The following is a 7321-nucleotide window of genomic DNA, read 5'->3' as shown; positions in this document are numbered from 1 at the left end:
TGCTGAGCTCAGCAGCTCTGATAACTCCCTCCAGAGTGTAAGACTTTAAAAGTGAGCTGTACTCTGCAGCTTTTTCGTATTTCTGCCCAAACACCTGAAGCAAATAAATAAATAAACAATGTGAACCCCTTGTATACACAACAGTGAGAACAAACGTCTCAATAAACATTTCCTGAGAGCCTGCACTGTGCTTTTGCACATCTTGCAGTCACATGGTGGCCTTGATCTCCTCTGATCTTCAAAGGACAAGGGGGAATGGCTTCAAACTGACAGAGGGTAGGGTTAGTTGGGATATTAGGAAAGAATTCTTCCCTGTAAAAGGCACAGGTTGCCCAGAGAAGCTATGGCTGCCCCATCCCTGGAAGTGTCCAAGGCCAGGTTGGACAGGACTTGGGCTATTGGAAGGTGTCCCTGCCCATAGCAGATGAGATTTAAGGTCCCTTCCAACCCAAACTATTCTGTGATTCCATAAATCTATGATATAAGATAGAAACCAGCTCCAGAACAAGCAGTAGCCACAGAGACTCACAGCAGAGTCTGAGCATCAGGGTGTGTCAACAGTAAAAGATGTGGTGAATTGTTAAGTCAGAAATAAAAGAATGAAACCCTTCACCTTTTAAGGGAATACAGACAAGTAGAAAAGAAAAAAAAAATCTCTGCCTGAAAAGTAAAATTTTCTTCAAACAAGAACTGCCCACAAGAAGCTGCATAGAAATTCCTTCTTATAATTTCCACGTGAAAACTGTTAAGTGCACACAAATTAAGAAGTAAAAAATTGCTCACAAAACACCTCGTAAAGATCTAAAAAATGTTCATATCAAATTTAGCAGGTTTTTTTTTCTTTCTTTTCATCAAAGCCCTTGGTTGTACCCCACCCTAACTTGTTCCTGCCTCTAATCTTCTCTGTGGGGAGGGAAATGAAACCAAACACGTTATTTCTGCTTGATGAAGCACTTCAGCCTCCCTCAACAGGCTCCTGTTTCCACTAATAACACAGTCCTACCTCTAACAAAGGATTAGATTTCCAAAAGACAAAAACAAAGTAGAAAAAAAAAAATCACTGCACAAGCGTCATTATTTGAGGAAACAAATAGAAAAAAAAGCCTTTGTGCAAATCAAATAGAAATAAAGAGAAGCAACGTTCGAGTCAGCATTTTGGACCCAACCTCCACCCATTTGTGCTTTCTGGGACCCACAGGTGTCCCCAGGTTTTTACTCTTTCTGCCTTTACTGCTTTGTTTCGGGTTCAGTTTTGTTCAGTTTGGGTTATTAAGGCTTTTGCAGCTTTATGTGCTGACTCAGCAAACTCCTCCACCGACCTGGATATGCCACTTTTCCTGCAGCTGCTGAACCAGAGGCCCGTTTTTGGGAAGAGCTGGGATCACTGCTTGGTGCTGCAGTTGGATTCAATCCCGTATTCAGACTGGGAAGGACTGAGCCCTGATCCATTTGTGTTTGAAGCGGCTGCAAGTGTGCTTTTATAACCTTGTGGGAATTTAAAAACATTAGCCTAATTAAAATTGTTGTTGTATTTGTTTTGCCAGGCTCTCCCTTTTATCTGCATCATAATGATTTTGCCTCATCAGTTCAAGAAGTGTCTGTGGGTGGAAACAGTGAGTGATAGATTCATATAATGAGGCTCTAAATGACTACAAAAGACTTTACATCGCTGTGAATCATCCATCTCCAGTGCTGCATTATTCAGAAATTAATGCAATCCTATAAATGAATAATGATTTAAATGTACTTTTAAAAATTGTTAATGCTCCAGCACTTTTCCCTTCTCTACAGAATCAGAAAATTGATTACGACTATGACTAGACCTATGTTCTTAATTTAACTTATGTAAAGGGGATGTAGAAAAAGCCTTGTGACAACGGAAATGAAAAGATTTCCAGGAGACTAGAAATGGATTTCTAACCTTCAGATTTCCTTTGGCAAACTCAGTTGATTACAGAGAGAATTAACACCAAATAAAGCCTCCTGAAAGGCTGAAGGCGTCTAAAGACAACTGAATTATTGCCAAAAAGATACAAAATAGATCAGGATATATGTCAAATAACTAAGGATATATGAGCACAGACAACATTTTGCTTGTTATTTGGGTTTTCCTGTTACTCTTTTTTTAAAGAAAGATTAAGAGTGATTAAGAGAATCATGAAGGAAGAAACTGCGGGAAAAGTAGGAATAACACAAACTAATTTCCAAGCACTTGTCTGAGGATGATCTCTCATGTAGTTTAGCTGGTGAACAACAGAGGCTGAACACAACCACAGACTTTATCACGGTGGTTTCTGTCAAAGGATCTGTTGCCCAGAGAAGCTGTGGCTGCCCCTGGATCCCTGGAAGTGTCCAAGGACAGGCTGGACGGGGCTTGGAGCAACCTGGGATAGGGAAAGGTGTCCCTGCCTATGGCAGGGGGGGGAACTGGATGAATTTAAGGTCCCTTCCAACCCAAACCATTACATATTTCCATGATTTCATTCTTCTACCTGGATTATTATTTATAGAAAATATTGGTATTTCCCTCAATTTCAGACAACACTGATAAACAGACTGAAAACTGGGGAAAGCAGGGAGTTCACATGGAGAGAAAAAGTTGTAGAGAATGGTCATTTAAGTCTTCAGAAAGCAGGATAAAATCAATTATTACGTGACGATGGTTTCAGCACTTCTGAGATTCAAATACAGGGGTTTTCTCTCCATTCATGTCCCAGAATCATGGAATGGCCTGGTTGGAAAGGGCCAGCTCAGGATAATCCAGTTCATGTCCAACCTCTCATGCACCATCAGCCCCAAGTCCTGGTTGTACTCAGAGGATGCTGAGGTGCTGTAAGACACATCAGGCTCCAAATTCTTCCCTTGTAAAGCTTATTCTATTAAAATCCCTAGAAATCTTCTGCTTTTAGGAGGATGGAGGATGTGACCAAGATTAGAACTGGGTCTATGCATTTTTACTGAACACTATCTGAACAACATCTCAGGCACTTCTTTAGGCACATGTTTTAAAATAGATATTATGTAAATTATTAAATGCTTTCCTGTTCAAGTCACACTGGAAATTTTTCAGAAGCAGCCCAAAGATGAGAAATTGTTCTCTTCACACTAAAGCAAGTGAAATGTAACAACTCTATTCACCAAAAGACTGTTGAACAAGGTTTTCTCTTGTGCAATGATAAAAGTATAATGGATACGTTATTTCGTGTTTCATTGAAACCAGACACTTAAAAGAACCTTCAGCCACAGAAGATGGTTCCAATAAAGTCATTTTCCACTAGGATTGTTTTATATTCTGCGGGTCCCTATTGAATTATTGTAAATTATTGATGCTATAAAGGACATGAACTCTGCTAAGGCTACAGTCACAGATGTCCCCTTATTAAAACCTTGTAAAAATCACTACCAGTAGAGCAGCAGAATTGAGTTTGCATCAAAGCCCAGTGAAATATTGCCACCCACCTCTCAAACTGCTGCTCCTTTCAATTACTTGGGAGTTTGATAAACTTCCCACTGTGTGCTTTCCTCACCACTTCATTCTGCTGATAAACTGAGGGCTCAACGTTTCCCCCACAAATGATTTCCTGGGCTGAAAACAATATTGTCTGTCTTAATTCAGCTTGGTCAGGGAAGGTTTATGGAAGGGCTGGGGGAATTATCTGATCCATTGGGATGAGCCCACCCTGCCTGCCAGGAATATTATCCCCAGGGGATAACCCACAGACACCTGCCTTGCACTGTCCCACAGGGCACCTCTTCCCATTACAGAGAGACCTGCTCCTGCTCTGCATCATATTTAACACTATAGGTGAGATTTTAACAATATTCAGGCACACAAATCATGACCAAACCTGTTTCTTTTCTTCTTCTTTTCTTTTCTGTTTTTTTTTTTTTTAACTGCCAATAAATATTTTTATGTCTTCAACTCCATTACTTGTGCTGAGCCAAACAAAACTCCGTGTCCAGCATTATATATTCCTCTTTGAAGAAAAAAAAGAGACCAAAGTCTTCCATTTTTTTATAGATTTAAAGAGATCTTGGACTCTGTTAAGATTTTTCCTCTTTACAAAAAGAAAAACCTTTATTTCAGTGATAAATATCGCCCAACTACCCTAATATTAGAGAGGATCTTTGGTGTCTCCTCTCACAGCTGATTAACAGTTAAAACAACATCACCAAAATCAGGGTGTCTTAATTTTTCTAATTGATTGAAAAAATTTAAATTTGTTTCCAGCTTTTTTTTTTCCCTCCCCAAATGCTTATTTGTCTATTTTTTAATTATCAGCAGTAATTTCTGATTTCAGTACTCTCTTGAATAAAGTAATTAATTAGGAAAAAACCCCAAATTTCCACCAGTGTCTGCAAACTGAGGTTTATTCCAAAACCAAAATGCAGATTGATTCTCTTGGCATGCAGCATCAAGGAATTGAGCAAAAGAATCCTAAAACTACCTCACATCTCACAAGTGGTTTTGTCTTAAATAAACTCAATGCAGGGATTAAATCAGGGGATTGTTCCATTTCATGCAATTAATTTTGATGACCTGTACGTAAAACATATAAAATCTGTCGCTCCTGGATTTTCAGGATATCTGGGAATGTGGCTATGATTTGTAAAAAGTCACACAGGAAGAAACATGAACAGTAAGCACCAAATCCAACTCATTTAGTCCCTCCTGGACAGACACACCACTGGAATGTGACTGTCCTGATCTCCATCTCGGAAAGCTGCCAACCTGAAAATAACTTTGTGTTGCTTGCTTTTAAGAATTCCAGGTCCTAGTTCTCGAGATCTGATCTCAAAAGGTGCAGGAAATGCATTATGTGAACCTTGTACCATTAAACAGGGATTGCCAGGATTCATAAATTATTCTCTTTGCAACGTTTAGGACTGACAAAGGTGCCAACTTTTCAATTTAATTAGGGGGAATTCTCTGTAAGAGACGTATTTTAGTCAAGTTCTGTTCTCCCAGCTTCACCTCAGGTTTCACCCTTTACATCAACCAAAAAAATCCACCGCACTTGTTTTCTCAAAAATCATCTCACGTAGATAAAACAAATTTTTTTCATTTTACATTTTTACACTTACCTTGAAAGACGCCTTCAAATCCTTCCCTGCCTGGCTGGGAGATCCACTGCTTTGCTGAGCTTCCTAAAGGAACAAATTCCCAAAAGAGGGGAGTTAAAGGACATAAATCATCACCATTCAACCTGCACCTTTCACCTCCAGCCCCCAAATTCTGCCCCTACATTTCATTCACAGAAATCTGTGGAAAGCCTGTTCAAAGCAGGGGCAGAGAATCCATCAGGGAGGAACAAATAAATTAATTAATTAATTACTTTGAGGCTTTAAGTTAAAAAATTCTAGAGCTCATTTCTGTATCCATCACAGATTTTGAAAAGAAAGGAAAAATATCTTTTCACTGGAAGGATTCAGACATTAAACTTTCATTGCTCTTTCTTTCCATTTTAATTCAAGACCCTGAGACAGAAGTCACTGGATCTTTATGCAACAGCTTGCAAGTCTTAACTATGGATTTACTACTATTGATTTGTAATATAGTAACCAAGGAGAAATACATCAAGTTGATTAAAATTACCCATTTTTATTGAATTAGTCTGTAATGAATTTTCCTCCAGCTGAACAAAAAAGCACATTAATACAATCCAAACTCTCCTGGAGTGAAGAATCAGAAACAGCAAAATGGACAAATAACTTTGAACTTAACAAGCTCTGTCTGTTCTAATCTGAGCCACGATTGTAAAACTTGTACTCCCCAAATTATGGCAGATTTACAGGTTTGACTGTGGGTGTTCCTGTCACTGCAAAGCACATATACAAGAAATTATATTATTTTAATATAATTAACTCCCTAGTTATGGTTACACCTTGAGAGTGTCTTTTAGTGAGTTATGAACATTCAGGACCTGGGATTTTTATATATGAGAAGTGTTGCTCAATACTAGTTCTAGAATTACAAAAAAACTCATGAAACCCCCACAACTTACACGAAAAAAAATAATAAATAATAAAAATAATATAGAATATGTACAAAGGTTGTAAAGAACACACACAAATGCTATTCCTTTCCTTGTCTGTGTGAAATTAAGTATATTTTTTTCATTCTCAGGTATTGGGCTTATCCCTGACTTCCCTATTTCTTGGGTTTCATAAACTATAAAGCTCTGAAGATTATTTAACTACTTGGGTAGTCTGAGTTTTATAGAACCTAGTGAGTGGTAAGTGACATAACATTTAAAATGTGATTTATTATATTCCTGAATGACACAGGCTTTATTTTCACAGTTGGCATACCCAGAGAAATTTAATAAAAAGCTTTTGTCATCCCAGGTAACTGTTTATCCGGTTCATTAGTGCATTTTTTAGGACCTAGATATTTTGGTGACATTCTTTTTTAGACATTTATTTAATTCTTACTCTTCTATTTAAGCACAACTATTTCCCAAAGCTTTTTAAAATAATGGGTTTAGTAAAAATAAAAGTGTGGTTCCCCACCCCAAATCCTTGATCTGACTCCCAACAACTTTGTTTCATCATAAACATTTTCTTCTAATACTGTTATCCTTTTGGCACTTTTCAAGATTGCTCTGTGATTGCTTCTTTTTACTCTCACAGCCCTGTGAATTATCTCAAAGAACATACTCTTTATGTCACTTTTTTTCATCTTTATTTTATGGTATTAGGGTTTATCGAGCTCCTGAAAAAGCTCTGTGCTTTTTCCCATCAAAATGTAGCAGTCAAAGATGCAAAGAAAAAAACTGAAGTGTTTCAATTTTCTAAAGCCAGGGGGTTAGGTAAAAGAGGAGCCAGGTTTTGAACAATTTTGTCCTAATAACTATTGATCCTACTGGGGAATTTCTGCAGCGAGCAGAGTGGAACTGCCAAAATATTCAGCAGAAAGGGATTAGAGGTGTATGTAGAGATAAAATAATCTTCCCATAAATCAGTTAAATAGTCAATCAAGCAAAAGACACAAATCCATAGGAATCCTGGCTTCATTAGTTTCACTGCTCACAGAACTACTTGGATTTTTTTAATGGTGCTTTAATCCTGTTAAGATTTCAGAGGCAAAGCAGTTACGAGATTGAGCTTGAATCTATTCCTTCTTATGCATCATTAAACAACTCTGGAGTGAATTAATTACATCTGATCAACCCACTGAAGGCAATGAGGCCATGCAAGGTGCAAGTTGGGGACTGCAAAGCGTTTATTACTGATGACAGGGCACCAGAAGGAGAACTCTGTGACTTTCAGATCCAAGTGCGAGCTAAAGATCTAAGCAGGAGTTAGCAGGGCTGGTTTT

This window comes from Chiroxiphia lanceolata, chromosome 10, assembly GCF_009829145.1.
Source record: "Chiroxiphia lanceolata isolate bChiLan1 chromosome 10, bChiLan1.pri, whole genome shotgun sequence".
Taxonomy (NCBI): domain Eukaryota; kingdom Metazoa; phylum Chordata; class Aves; order Passeriformes; family Pipridae; genus Chiroxiphia; species Chiroxiphia lanceolata.
Note: the sequence above shows the minus strand (reverse complement) of the source record.